At 34.9% G+C, this 15,249-nt stretch overlaps 1 pseudogene; it reads right to left on the bottom strand.

The window, feature by feature from the left end:
• The window catches only part of LOC102846282, a 4,916-nt pseudogene extending 2,775 nt beyond the window's left edge, over nt 1–2,141 (bottom strand).
• Between the last annotated feature and the right edge of the window lie 13,108 nt (nt 2,142–15,249).

Genomic DNA, 15,249 nt, shown 5'->3' with positions numbered 1-15,249 from the left:
TCGACGACACTTAACAACAACAACATTCATCCTTGCAGTTTTGAAGTTTGTCATCAGAAAGCTTTGTTCTATCAAGATTTATAGGTTTGTAGGTAAGCATCAGTATGTTTTCTTTATCAAAGTATTGGACGCTGGGAACAAATCCTGAATTCACACCCTTGGAGGTCCGAGGCCAGCGCTACCCACCTCACAGGATCAGGTCTACAGGACAGACAGCCGCTGCCTCACGTCCTGGCACCGACCCTGGGGCGGGAGGTGATTACTCCCTAGATAATATTTTCTTACAAATATTGGGAAAATATCTAATTTTGTTTGTTTTTATTTGTTGTCAAGTCTACTATAACTCACAGCAAACATATACATCATAGCTCTGAACCCTGCTCTATCTTACGCCTGTCTCACAGTCTTTGACATATCTACCTCCATTATTCCATTTAATTTTTCAACTCATCCCGGGTATTTCTCTCTTGCAATGTTCTTCTACACTTCCAAGCATGATGTCCTTCTCCAAGGACTGATCCTTCCTGGCAATAGGCCCACAGTATGTCACACAGAGCTTCCAAGTCTTAATTTCCAAGGAGCAACTTGACGTCATCCTCTACTATTTGTTCACACTTGTTTGTTCCCTTGGCGGCCCATGGTATGTTCAGTACTCTTCTCCAGCAGCACAACTCAAAGGCATTGATTCTTCTTCTGTCATCCTTACTCATTCAATATAAAACATTATCTACTTTTAGAAAATGTCTAGTAATAGTAATTTCTTTCCAACTATTGACTGATAAGTCAACCTATCCACTTATCCATCTCTTATGTTTCCTTTTAAACATAAGTAGAGTTGTATCTGCTTATTTAAATATAGTAAACAACTAACAAGTTACTGTTAAATGAATAGCTGATGTCCATGAATAGTATTTAATAACATTTCCAATTATTTATAGTAAATTAATTTATTTGCCTAATTTTAATCCCTATATCATTGCAGAACCATATTATTCATAGACACTGAGGGTGGTTTGCATGCATCAGCTCTTCTATGGTAACAGGATGGGCTATGGTTGACTCCAACTCAAAAGTACACAACAACTTCTATATGGGAGCACATTGATACATAAACTCTATACTTCATGGACTCTTTATATAGTGATTCCTTAGCATTATGTTATGCTGCTATTCATAGAGTTGTAAGGATTGCTTATTTCAGAAGTGAATGGTCAGTTCTACTTCCTATCTAATCTGTCTTGGTCTACAAATGCCAGTGAAACTTCTCCACCACTGATAATCCTGGTGATGTTTTAAATGGTTTTTAAGTGATATTTTAGTGGCATAGCTAGCTTTCAACATTACAGTGATGTGCAAGCCACTACAATATGACAACTGAACAGATGAGTGCTATAAATAGCACTGAAACATTGTCTGAGACTGCATATTATATTAGTCACTCAATTTGGAAAACATTCAGCGACTGGGGAAGGCTCGCCTTCTCAAAGTAAAGACTGCATTACTGACATGGGTAAAGTAATGTTTTCACTAATTAAAGTTTTCTTTTAGCTGATGTGGCATTCTTCAAAATGAGTTGTAATTGTTGTATGTACTCATGATTAACAGGAATGTGGGGTGCTTGTTTGGTAGCAGCCAGTTGACTACAACTCTGACCCTCTGAACCTTGCCTTATACTACACCACCCTCTCAATTCGCCTCCTCGGGGTCTGACTCTTTTTCATTAACTCTCTACCGTTCCCAGCATGATATCCCTCTCTCACAACTCATGACATCTCATTCTTGTTCTTTAGTACTTTGGAGAGTTCCTTGACAGCATATTTCTCCAAAAGAGCATATATTTTGCTTTTCTAACTGCTGCTAGCATACATGGTAATCATTGTGGATTCAAGTAAAATTAAATTGTCGTTAACGTCCGGCTTTTTTTTTTTAGTCTATAGCTATGTTTCCGGTGGGTCTCTTGTGAGGATTTTTGTTTCTTGATATTGAGATGTAACCCATATTGAAGGCTACCATCTTTGATCTGTTGTAGTTAGTGCTTCATGTCTTCCTATTCTGCAATAGTTTGTGCCATGTACATCCTGGAGGCTGGAGTCTTCCTCAAATCCTGATACCACATTTTTCTTCATATCATCTAGCTTCATGGAGAATTTACTCAGTGTACACATTTTTTAGGAATGAAGAAAGGATATAGTCCTGATGCACACTTTTCCTGATGTTAAAACATACAATGTTTCTTGCTCTGTTCAGACAACTGCTTCTTGGTCTAGGTATAAGTTTCTCATAAGCACAACTAAGTGTTCCAGAATTCTCATTCTTCTCAGTGTTAGCTATGATTTATTTTAATCCACATAGTAAAATGTCTTTGCATAATCAGTAAAACACAAGTAAACATAAACATATTTTTGGTATACTCTGCATTTAGCCATGATCCAACTGACACCAGGAATAGTATATATTGTTCCCTGATTTCTTCTAAATCCACGTGAATTTCTGGCAGTTCCCTCTCAATGTACTATTGTTGTAGCCACTTAAAAAAAATCTTCAGTAAGATTTTACTTGGTTGTGACATTCATGAAAATACTTATCATTTCCACACTCTTTTAGATTTCCTTTCTTTTTAGTGGCAACAAATACATATCTCTTCAATCAGTTGGCCCATTTGCTTTATGAAACTTGAATCTAGGAAAACTGGAAGTTGACAAAGCCCATAAAAATTGGCATCCTAGGTGTTAATGAACCGAGACAAACTTGTAGTTAAAATTTTTAATCAGGAAATCACATGATCTGTAGTGTCAGAAATGACAAAAAATTCAAGCAGAATTGTTTGTCATAGTTAAAAGGAGCATTTCAAGATCCAATGCTGTGAGTCATAGAATACTATCCATATGCGTACAAGGAAGCCCTGTTAATACAACCATTATTCAAATGTATGCACCAACTATGAAACCCAAAGTTAAAGACTTTTAGTATTTCTATCAACTTTTGTCATCTAATTGATCAAACATGCAATAATAATTGGTGAGTGGCTTGCAAAAGTTAGAAACAAAGAAATACTGGTATTAAAAAACAAGCCTTGGTACCAGAAATGAGACTGAACATCAAATAACAGAATTTTGTACAATGATTTATTCATTGAATGCTGTTGGGGTGGTGCTGGTGTACCACTGAGTCAGAACTAACTGACCCATAGCTGACCCTCCAGCAGGTTTTCAGAGACAGTTAATTGCAAGGAAGGAGATTGCCCATCCTTCTCTAGTGAAACATCTGGTGACCTTGAATTCTGTGCTTTTGGGATTGCAGCACAGCTTCTTGTCACTAGGCCACCAGAGATCTTTATTCATTGCATGTACTTTAAAAAAAAATATAAACATTTGTATTTATTCATTGTTGCACTTTTTCCTCCCTTCCCATACCTTTCCTCTCCTCTAGTCACTTTACAATATACTTCTTGTTCCAGTTTGTTATTATACATGTAACTCCTAATCATATATTTCTTTCAGAAAGTTCTTCTCCTCCTCTGTTCCAAAGCAGTTTTCAATAACTGTCCACTCTTCCTATTCTCTCCCCCACCCCTTATGTCAGTCCTATTTTATAACAGCAATGTATGTGGTATTTGTCCTTTTGTAACAGATATTTCACTCAGCATATGGTTTTCTAGGCTCACTCATGTTGGGTAATGTTTTATGAGTTCTTTGTTTTTCAGTGTTGTGTAATATGCCATTATGTGAATGTACCATAATTTTGCTATTAATCCATTTGTTGATGGGCATTTGGGTTGCTTCCAATTCTTTGCCCTTGTGAATTACTCAACAATACACATGGATGTGCATACACATCTGTTTGAGTGGTGGCTCTGATTTCTTTAGGATATATTCCCAGTAGTGGAAATTCTGGGTCAAATGGTATTTGCATTCCCAAATTTTTGAGAATCTTACTTTCTTGTCTGCAGTGACTAAGACTTCCAATCTCTCAACAATCAACAATCTCACCACCATTTGTTGCTTGCAGCCCTGTTGAACTTTACTATTGTTGCTAGGGTGAGATGATATCTACTAGTTGTTTTGATTTGCGTCTCTCTGATAACTAAAGATTTTGGACGTTTCTTCAGGGGTTTGCCATCCAAATGTCTTCTTTTATAAATTGTCTATTACTGTGCATATTTTGCAAGTGGGATGTTTATTTTTTCTTTTTAAGGTGCTGGAGTATTCTATAAGTTTTAGATATGAATCCCTTATCACATACGTTTTGCCAAATATTTTTCCCAATTTGTGGAATTTCTTTTACCCTATTGGGGAAGTTTGTTGATGTTCACAGGGATTTGATTCTTTTGTTGTTGTTGTTATGTGCCCTCAAGTCCCTTGCAACTCATAGCGATCTTAGGTACAACAGCCGTAAACCCTGCTCTATCCTGAGCTAATAGCACTGCCTCTGACATACCCATCCTGATTACCTTAGTCACTGAATCATTCCACCTCATAGAGGGTCTTCCCCTCGTGGTTGTCCCTTCACCCTCCCAAGCATGTCCAAAGTATGTCAGACAAAGCCCCAGAATCCTTGTCTCCAAGGAGTAGCCTGGTTTAACCCTCTCCAGGATGAATCTTGGCAGTCTATGATATATTCAATACTCTTCTCCAGCACCACAGCTCAAAGACATCAATTCTTCTTCTATCCTCCCTAGTCATTGTCCAACTCTCTGATGCATAACAAGAGATTTCAAAGACCATGACCTGTATCAGACACACCTTAGTCTCCAGAGAGACAGCATTGCCCATCAGTACTGTAGAGAGGTCCTTAACAGCAGACTTCCCAGCACAATGCGTCTTTTAATGTCCTGGCTACTGGTGACAGGAGTGTTGATTATTGAGCCAAGCTGACTAAAGCTGTGAATAATCTCAATCTCTTCAACATCCATTCTGATGTTGCCAATTGGTCCAGTGGTGAGAATCTTTGTCTTCTTGACTTTGAACCTCAATCCATATTGAAAGCTGCAGTCCTTGACCCTCTGTAGCAAGCGCTTCAGGTCCTTCTCAGTTTCGGCAAGCAGGGTTGTGTCATCTGCATAATGCAGATTGTTGATAGATCTTCCACCAATCCTGATGCCACACTTCTCATAGAGCCCAGCCTCTTGGATAATCTGTTCTGCATACAGGTTGAAAAGGTATGGAAATAGGAATCCCTGGAGTACACCTTTTCCAGTTTTGAACCATGCAGTGCTTCCTTGCTCTGTTATGACAATTGCCTCTTAGTCCAAGTATAGGTTTCACATTAGCACTATCAAGTGTTCTGGGATTCCCATTCTTCTCAGAATCTGCTACAGTTTGTTATGATCCATACAGTTAAACACCTTTGCATAATCAATGAAACACAGATAGACATTCCTCTGGTATTCCCTGATTTCATCTAAGATCCATGTAACATCAGCTATAATATCCCTAGTAAACCCAGCCTGGACTTCTGGCTGTTCTCTGCTGATGTGCTGTTCAAGTCATTTTTGGATAATCTTCAGTGGAATCTTGCTTGCATGTGAAATCAATGATATTTTTCTTCATTTTCCACACTCTGTTGGGTCACCTTTCTTTGGAATGGAAACAAATATAGATCTCTTCCAGTCAGTTGGCCAAATGGTTGTTCTCCAGATTTCTTGGAACAACTTGGTGAGCACATCCAGGACAGCATCTGTTAGCTGAAATAAGTCAATTGGTATACTTTCTATTCCTGGGCCTTATTTTTTGCCATTTCCTTCAAAGTAGCTACATGGAACTTATCTAATGGACTACATAAGAATCAGTTTGACCACATCTGTGGAGAAATACACTGGACAAGCTCAGTATCAGTAGACAAATTAAAGCCAACGGCTAACTACTGGACACTCCATTAACTACCCATATACAAGTTCAAATTGAAGTTGAGGAAAATCTGTGAGAAACATTACCTTACATGTATCCAAACTGAATATAAAATCCATCTTAACTTTTGATGCATTGTACACTAATGACCAAAGACCAAAGAGTTATGGAATGACATTAGGATATAAATGATGAAGTAAGCAAAAGTTCATTAAAAAGATATCCTGGAAGGCAGTTTGGCACTTGCTATAAAAGCTGAACATAGAAATTCCATATGGCACAGCTATTCCATTGCTTGGAATATACCTCAAGAAAGTGAGAACTGAGGTTCAAATGGAAACGTGTAAATCAATGTTCATAGCAGTATCATTCCTCATCATGAGGAAACATGCCCAGATTTCCAACCACAGTGGAATATTACACAGCACACAGGATCAATGATTTTGTAAATTACTTCCCAAATTGAGAGGGACTAGAGAATATTATGCTAAGTGAACTAACTCAGTCCCACAAGGACAAATACTCTAGAAAACCATTATTGTAGGATGAGTATTAGGATCCAAGTTGGGGGTGGGTGTGGAAATAGAAGGATGTACTAAGGTGCAGCTGACCAAGGTATTTTCAGTTGCTTCATATACATGTGAAAGTGGGACAACGAAAAATATGGGTGGGGAAAAATGGATGCCTTTAAATTGTCATGATGGTGAATAATATTAAACAAATCATACAAAGTTGAAAAAAAAAAGAAACAGCACAAACCAAATCTGGCTTGGATGAAGTACAGCTAGAAGTGCTCCTTAGATGCATGTATGGTGAGACTACATCATATATTTTAAAAATGTTATCAGGTTGGATCAGTCCTTGGAAAAGCACCTCATGCTTGAAGAAGTGGAGTGTTAGTCAAAGTGAGAAAGATCCTCAGTTGAAAGGAATGACATAGTGACTGCTACAAGTGTCTTAAGCACAGCAAGAATTGTGGGGATATTGTGTTTCCTTCTGTTTTACCTGCAGTCCCTAGGAGTCAGAGATGACTGGAAGACACCTTACGACAAGAATAGTCCTATTATTTTGCAAGATATTTTTGTTGACTTATATTAGTTTTGTTCTCACTTTATAAAAGAAATTCCTTTCAATTAATACCTTGTATATTTACCTTTGAACAATTGACTTTTGTGAGTAAGTATGCAGTGTTTCAGGATAAAGACTTAGACTAATAAGACAGTCTTTTTACTGACAAATATGATTTAAGTATGAAGTTATATATTAGCCATATATAAAGCCTTTTCCTAAATTGTAAGTAAACACAGAACTAAAATTATGATCGAATTGAAATTTTTAACTCACATTTTGAATACTAACTGGCATTTAGTATTTATTGCTGTCTTCTCAATTTGTCTTTTCAGAATATAACCATCATGTATTTTATTTTTCACATACCAGTAGGAATCTCAGAAAGATAAAATGTAAACATATATTACTAATATACCTAAAAACAATCAAGTCAAAATGTGATGCTTTCTGTTCTAAATTTAGGGATTTTAAGAATGACTGAGATTTATTGTCTAATGAATATTTTTTTTTTTTATTTAATTAGACCTTCTGTATAGGAACACACATCAACAGGTCTCTAAGCAAATATTTTCTTTTTTAAATGGGTAGATTTGCATTAAGATATTTCAATGCTCATCTTCCTTAAACACATGTTTGTATGGTATATTATTTTAATATATTCTGATATAAGGATGCACTTTTTGTGATAGAAATTATCATTTAATAAAAATGAGCTCCTGATTCATTACTATTTTTCCATTAAAACATTGTGTCTATCTTTTTTTATTGCTATTGTACATTAAGAAATAGCAAAGTAAAAAAATAAACAGTCGACTTTTCTCACTGCACATAGCCTTGCACTGTCAAAAATGTCACAGGTTAATGGTACAGCTCAGTTCCATTTATCTTATTCTGACAACTCAACCAACCTAGCACAATCTAACAAAAACATTCTTCCTGGACCAGGTGACATCTCGGCCTTTGTTCCTTTAATATGGTGGGGTGGCTGTGAGAGCATTTAGTGTGCAATAACTTTCGAGGAAAACTTTTTACTTTATATTTCTTCAGTATTTTCCAACAAGGTTTGCAAAATTATCTCTAAATTATAAATTAAGAATCTTCTTTTCTTTCGAATTTGCATAAATATGATCTAAAAGGCTATCAAGTTCTTTGGAGTAGTCATCATTTGAAAGTTAGTGAAAAAAAGATATACTTAATTCTTTATCTTTCTCATTGTGTAAGTTTTATTTTTTTAAACACTCAAAAAGTCATTTTAACCTCCAGATTGATTTGCCATCTAGTAAGAATTGCCCACATCACTTAGTAAATGATCCTGAGAATCTTTGAGGAATATTTCTTGACTGTGTTGATGGAAATTTAAACAAGTTTTGACACTTGAATATTTCTAAACTCATTTCTCTTCTTTTCCTGAATTTTATATTAAATAATATCCTACATTCTCTGTCAAGGAAATAATCACGTGAACATAGTGACTCTGTAATGCTTATTTTTTTTCTATTTTTGATTGCTCAAATTTAATAATATGTATTTCCCCTACCACAGTAGAAAATTAAATCTAAAAAAAAAAGGAAACCAGTATTTTTGGTCTTGAAACAAATATGTGAAGGAGTGTATGTGTATATCTTGTTGCCATTTTTAGAGAAGATTTTACATTTTAAATATATTAAGAATAAATTCCACAGAGTTTTTACCTGTTTTCTGATAGCAGAACCATAAGTATTCTATGATAGTCTTTTTCTATGTAGTCAATTTTACTAAAGTTTTCATACTAAATATACCAAGGCTTTTACCTCTGTAGAATATATATTTTAAAATTATATTCATAATTTGATTTTTGTTATATTTCTAATTTTTAAAAAATATTACACTTTTACTTAGCTGTATGCCTTCATAACTACAACAGTTTTATATTATTAGTTATTTTATATTTCTGCTTCTAATTCATTTGTTGTAAAAGCAAAGCTATAATTATTTTTTATGAAAAACAAATATATTTTATTTCTTCAAAATCTGAAGTTGAGATTAATGTCATACAATTAATGCAAGTTTCATTTAATTGTATACATAAATAATAATAGAATTATTGACAGTATTAGTTTCTGTACTTATGATAAAATGTCAATATAGCTTTGAACTAAGAAGTAGACTCAGTTGTCAGCAAATATTACAGTAGTTCATGTTTATACTCATGTCTAGGTATGTGTATGTGTTTGTGTTTTAATTGAATTACTTTTTTCCCTACTGCATGATGACAAATTGAAGTTGAGTAATAGTAGCTAAAGTTGCTTCAGATATATACTTGAAAAAGACTTAGTAAAAGTTAAGTAGTCTATTTTAGCATCAGTAGTACCTCTAAATTATTAATAATTTAACTCACATAGAGACAATAGAAAATTATGTGTTTTCTGAATCTAAGCATTTTTAGAAAATATGAAATATCTTAATGCATAATCTTTTTGTGTTTTTAATGTTCGTCAATAGTCTCATTATTATTTTGTATTGATAAACAAAATTAGTTTTGTCAGGAAAAAGTTTACATATTTATATCAATTCAAGACTTAACAGCTGAAACTTATTACATGGATAATTATTAATTTATTTCATAACAACTCAATTAATTCCATGGAAGATTGATTCATTGTCTGAATAACAGTGTGATGTAATCTGTGAATTAATAGGTACATCAGTCCAACAGAAAGCTTTCCAAAATTTGTATGCCTTCACAAATTCTATTTTACTTAACAACATTGTCTCTTGTCCTGGTTATATTCATAATTAGTCCCATTTTGTTTATTTGGCAAGCCTAATAACTTTTATTTGATCATTTTCTCATGTTTCAAGTTGCTATTGCTTCTCTCAGATTTTATAGTTGAAATTATTTCGTGCCAAATATATGTATCTATATTCTTTACAAGGTTTCTGTTCCTATATACTTGATGGTGTTTCAGACTTTCATTAGAAATATTTATTAAATAACTATACAGTGCAAATTCATGTACTGGTGGATTCACAGTATTAGATTAAATAATTTTTAGATTTTTTTCCATTTGAAAGGAGTGCCGATATTTTTAAAGTGGATGTTCAAGATTTATTTGGGCTAAGTATTTAAAGCAAGTCACATTCTATTTTCATTTTTGTGTGTTGCTTTTCAAGGGTTCCCCGCATTTCTTTGAACTTTCTGTAGCAGACAGTAGTTTTTTTAAAAATTTTAATCTCTATATTTATAAATTTATTTCTAGAAATGTAAAATTTTTTATTGTTGTTTTAGAAGTAGTAACTTTTTATATCAGTGAGAGTCATTGATGATTGCATTACTTTTTTACTTAGACATGTTACTATCGTTAACTTCATGAAGTGATTTGTTTTGTTAAGTATTAGTAGCCTATTTTAAGAATTATTTGCATTGTTGAATAGTACAGATTATTAATTAATGTCTTTTCAATGTTCTTTATGATAATATTATATTGAAAGCATACTAACTTTAATACATTTGATGAAAAAATTTTATGTAAAATGTATCGCCTTAAATATTATATAGTACAGTATACAATATAATATTTGAGGTATTAACTACTAAAGTAAAGCTCAGGTATAAATCAACCTGTAGGGAATATAAAAATATATAATATTATGACATTTAAAGTATAAATATCTAGACATACATAAAAAAGTTACATTTTTCTTTTGGAAATCTTGTTTTTGTTATGTGCCATTGAGTTGTAGATGACTCATAGTGACCGTATGAACGAAAGACCTGAACACTTGTATAACTTCATCCTTTCTCCAAGTTCATAGAGTTTCCAGACGCAAGCTATTTTGGAGGCAAGCTATTTCGAAAGTGGATGCCTCTCCTGCTTCCAAGCTTGTTTTAATCAGGGAGCTCCACCAAACACTGTCCATCATGGGAAACCATTCTCGCATTTGTCACATCAGTGTTACAGTGTTTAGCATCGCAGCAACCATGAGTTACCTCTGTACAGCAAATGGGCAGACCAGTGCTATACCACTTACAAGAATATTTGACCAGAAACAATTAAAACCAGGTCTGAGGGCTTCAGATTAAATCACCCACCTATGGCTAGTATTATATTTTTCCTTGAAGAAATGATGAGCACTTTAGATTGTTGCTATCTGAGTGTGTGCAAATCACATTTTTCAAGAAAAGAAATTAGTGCAGAGGCAACTTAGCAATAAGAGACAGTATATTCTGAAAATGAATAAGAAGAACTTAGTAGGACTTTGAGTTATAGACTAAATGAGCATTTGGAAATACTTACATTTTCAACCCTACTTGTTAGTATTTTCTAAAATCGTGTTATGCCTTGGCAATCTTAAGATGCACATTCTAGTTCTTAAGTAACCTTAAAATATTGAAGAATCTGGTCTGAAAAACAATGCATTCAAATTTTGTAAATAAACTAATATAAATTAAAAAATATTATCTTACACTTAGCTCCTTAAGCAGTTGTTGTTGTTGTTATGTGCCGTCGAGTCGCCTGCGACTCATAGCGACCCTATGTACAACAGCACTAAACTCCGCTCTGTCCTGTGCCAATCACACTGTCTCTGACACTCCTATCCCAATTATCCCAGTCACTGAATCAATCTACCTCATAGAGGGCCTTCCTCTCCTGCATCAGAGAGTTGGACAATGACCAAGGAGGATAGAAGGAGAATTGATGCCTTTGAGCTGTGGTGCTGGAGAAGAGTATTGAGAATACCAGTATTGAGAATTAAAGCAGTTGTATGGCATTAAATTTTGACTTGTGGTGGTACCACAGGACAGAGCAGAACTGCCCTACAGAGTTTCTTACACTGTAATTACAGTAGCTGATTGCCAGCTCTTTCCCCCTGAAACGTTCCAAGGGTTTGAACTATAGATCTGATTGTTTAGCAGCTGGGCACAACCATTGCACTACTAGGTGTTCTCTAGGATTGGATGCTAATGAGAGATAATTATATGCACATTAATTTCTTTTGTATTTTTTACATGCTAGTGGGAGTCTCTATGGTAGTGCAAATGGTTAAAGTTCAACTATTAGCTGAATAGTAGCAATGCAAATCCTCTAAGAGACACTTGGGAAAACTCTATGGATCAGTTATACTCTACATACATATGGCCTCCATGAGTCAGATTTGAATCAAAAGAATAAAATTATTCACTTACTCCAGTGGAACCTGTCGGCTGTTTTTGTCTTTAGCAGAACTTTGCAGATAAAAGCTGTATCATATGTGATTATGATGAAAGTTATACAAGTGTTCAGGTCTTTTGTTCATAGGTTTCCTATGAGTGGCCTATGACTCAGCACTTAACAACAAATGTGATTATAGTAACAAGTAAAATTTTGTTAGACAATTGTGTATGCTTAATATTGAGGGAGAAACATAGTTAGTAAGCTTTGAATATTGAACTCATAATTTCACTTGTTTCACTTGTAGAAATAATATATTTTATGTGTCTTAAATATGATGGTCAAAAGAAATTTTTCAAGTAATGCATATACACTAGCTGGATCCTATGTTAATAATTTTGGTTTGTATGTATTTGTTCATTATTAAATTATGGTAACCTGAAAAGTTTTCACATAATAACACATACTCATTACTACCTCTGATAGAATAACTTACATGTAAGTATGTAGAAAGTAGTTATAAAAGAATGTAACATTTTTATGTTTATTTGAGTGAAAGAATAGCTTACATGCAAATACATACAAAGTAGTTATGAAAGAATGTAGCTTTTTATTTTTATTTGAGTGAGAGTTTACAGAGTAAACTGGCTTTCTATTTAATAGTTAATTTATGTTATTTTTTATGACCTTGATTGCAATCTCCACAATCTAAAAGCACTCTTCTCACTTCCTTCCTGTGTTTCCTGTTTCCATTTGTACTGTTCCTATACCTTCATGTCTTCTGAGATTTATTCTTGGGTAAATGATGTCCTTTTGATCTTGTGTAGTTGAATATTCTGAGGGATGTGTTCTTTTCTGCAGTTATGGATAACATTATAGGCTGCTTATTGTTTGATGAAGAGTTATGGATGATATCAGTCCTGAAAGGTGACAACAGACAGTAGTCTCAGAGTTCTAGCTATCTCTAACAAATCAATTAGCCTGGTAATTTATATACTTTTTAGATATGTCTTGAAATTGTCTCACCTCTTTTAGGAACATTCTATTGTAATCCCTTTCATGGTATTTGGAATTGGTGGTACCATCTACTTCTGTTCATGAGGCTAAATTCTATAGTTCATTAGTGATTTGATTAATAATCTTACTTTCTTTACTCTTCTTTGCTTTTCATGTGAATATACATTGTTTTACCATAGATGTCTACTTTAAAACTTTTAGGAGTCACTACCCACCATAGTAGGGTGTAGAACACTGTTTTGTCAATTGAGCTTGTAGGTCCAGTGACTTTTCTCCTCAAGATAATCAGTTGTAGCTACAAGTTTTGATAACCCCCCTCCATTTTTTCTGTTGTTGTTATGTCCCATTGAGTTGCTTGTGACTCATCGCAACCCTACGTAGAGCAGCCCTGAACTCTGCTCTATCCTAAGCCATCTTTATCATCTCCTACACTATCCCACTACCCCAGTCACTGAGTCAATCCATCTCATCAAGGGTCTTCCTCTCTAGCGCTGTCCCTCCAGCTTCCCAAGAATGATTCTCTCCAAGGACTTGTTCCTCCTTGTAACATTCCTGGAGTATGTCAGATGGAGCTTCAGAATCCTTGCCTCCAAGTAGCAGCCTGGTTTTAACATCTCCAGTATGAACTTGTTTTCCTACCAACCCATGGCATATTGAATATTCTTCTCCAGAACCACAGCTCAAAGGCGTCAATCCTCTTTATATCATGCCTAGTCATTTCCAGCTTTCAGATACTATTTCAATTTATCTAGTTAAAACATATACAAATGCATATGTAGAAATATCTGCCAAACCTATATGGCTATGTAGAGGTTCAAAGATGACAGCCTTCAATTCAGGTTACGTTTTTAACATCAGGAAACAAAAATCCTCAGAACTGGGCCAATAGACAACATCCTGATAGAGAGAAGAGAGAGAGAAGTTGTCAATGATTTCATCTTACATGGATGTACAATCAACACCATTAGCCTCGAGAGCCAGAAAATTTAAAGATGTATTCCATAGGGCAAGTCTGCTGCCAGGGACCTCTCTAAATTGTGGAACAGCAATGATGCCAGTTTGAAGACTAAGGTACACCTTATCCAAACCATGGTCTTTTAAGTTACTTACTAATTAGCTGAATGTTGGACAATGACTAAGGATAACAGAAGAATCAATGTCTTTAGTTTTGGTATTGAAGAAGAATGCTGAATATCCTATGACAGCCAAGAGAAGAAAAAAAAGTGTCTTGGAAAAAGTAAAACTAGGGTTCTCCTTGGAGGGAAGGATGGTGAAGCTTCATCTTATATACTTTGGATATGCTGTTAAGAGAGACAAGTCTCTGTGAATGGATATTGTGCTTGTAAGGGTAGAGAGTCAGTGAAGGAGGGAAGGCCCATCAATGAAATGAGTTGACACAGTGACTGTAACAGTGGGCTGAGTGTGTCAGAGATGATGAGGACGATACAGAAGAGGGAGAGGTTCAGATGCGTTGTTTATAGGGTCAGTATGAGTTGTCACAGACTCAATGGCTCTTAACAAAAATAATATGTTTTTGAGTGTAGTCTATATTACAAATTAACTCTCGGACAATGGCTTAAAAATGTAAGACTATTTTAACTATTTTATCTCATCTTATTAGAGTTTTTACATTTGTTCTACCAGAAGCCCTTCATAGAATGCTTGTTAAAAATGCAGGTAAATTGTTAGTCTACAATTATTTCTCAGGATATTTTCATTTCGATCTGTCTTTTATCTCCTTATAGTAATATGGTGGATGAGTCATATGTTATCTTCAGAGCATTCTCATCCTCAGGTCTGGAAATTGAAGCTGCTGTGAAGAGAAATATCAAATTATGGGTTTTGGCCACAGCATGCACATGTGGCCTCTATACCCTGTCATTATGGAAAACACAGTTCTTTAGACCATAAAGTGAGAATTCTAAGAGGTCCTGGTAGAGACTGTGGCACTTAAAAAATTTTTTTTTAATAATTTTAATGAACATTTACAGAGAATTTGGATTTCCATTCATTCATTGCTGCACTTCTCTACTCGTCCAGCCCTCTCCCCCCACCCCCGAGTTCGCTCCTCTCTTTCAAAAGTAAAAGAAAGACTCCCTCCCTGGTACACAATCCCCCTGAACCCGTCTCACCGCCCCAAGTACATTACACTATGCAACCTTAATTGTGGACTCTTGTGATAA

The sequence above is a fragment of the Elephantulus edwardii genome, unplaced genomic scaffold (genome assembly GCF_000299155.1).
Source record: "Elephantulus edwardii isolate Elephantulus edwardi_28Jun2011 unplaced genomic scaffold, EleEdw1.0 scaffold00122, whole genome shotgun sequence".
NCBI classification, from domain to species: domain Eukaryota; kingdom Metazoa; phylum Chordata; class Mammalia; order Macroscelidea; family Macroscelididae; genus Elephantulus; species Elephantulus edwardii.
The sequence above is the reverse complement of the archived record's forward strand: the minus strand, read 5'-3'. Positions and strand labels throughout refer to the sequence as shown.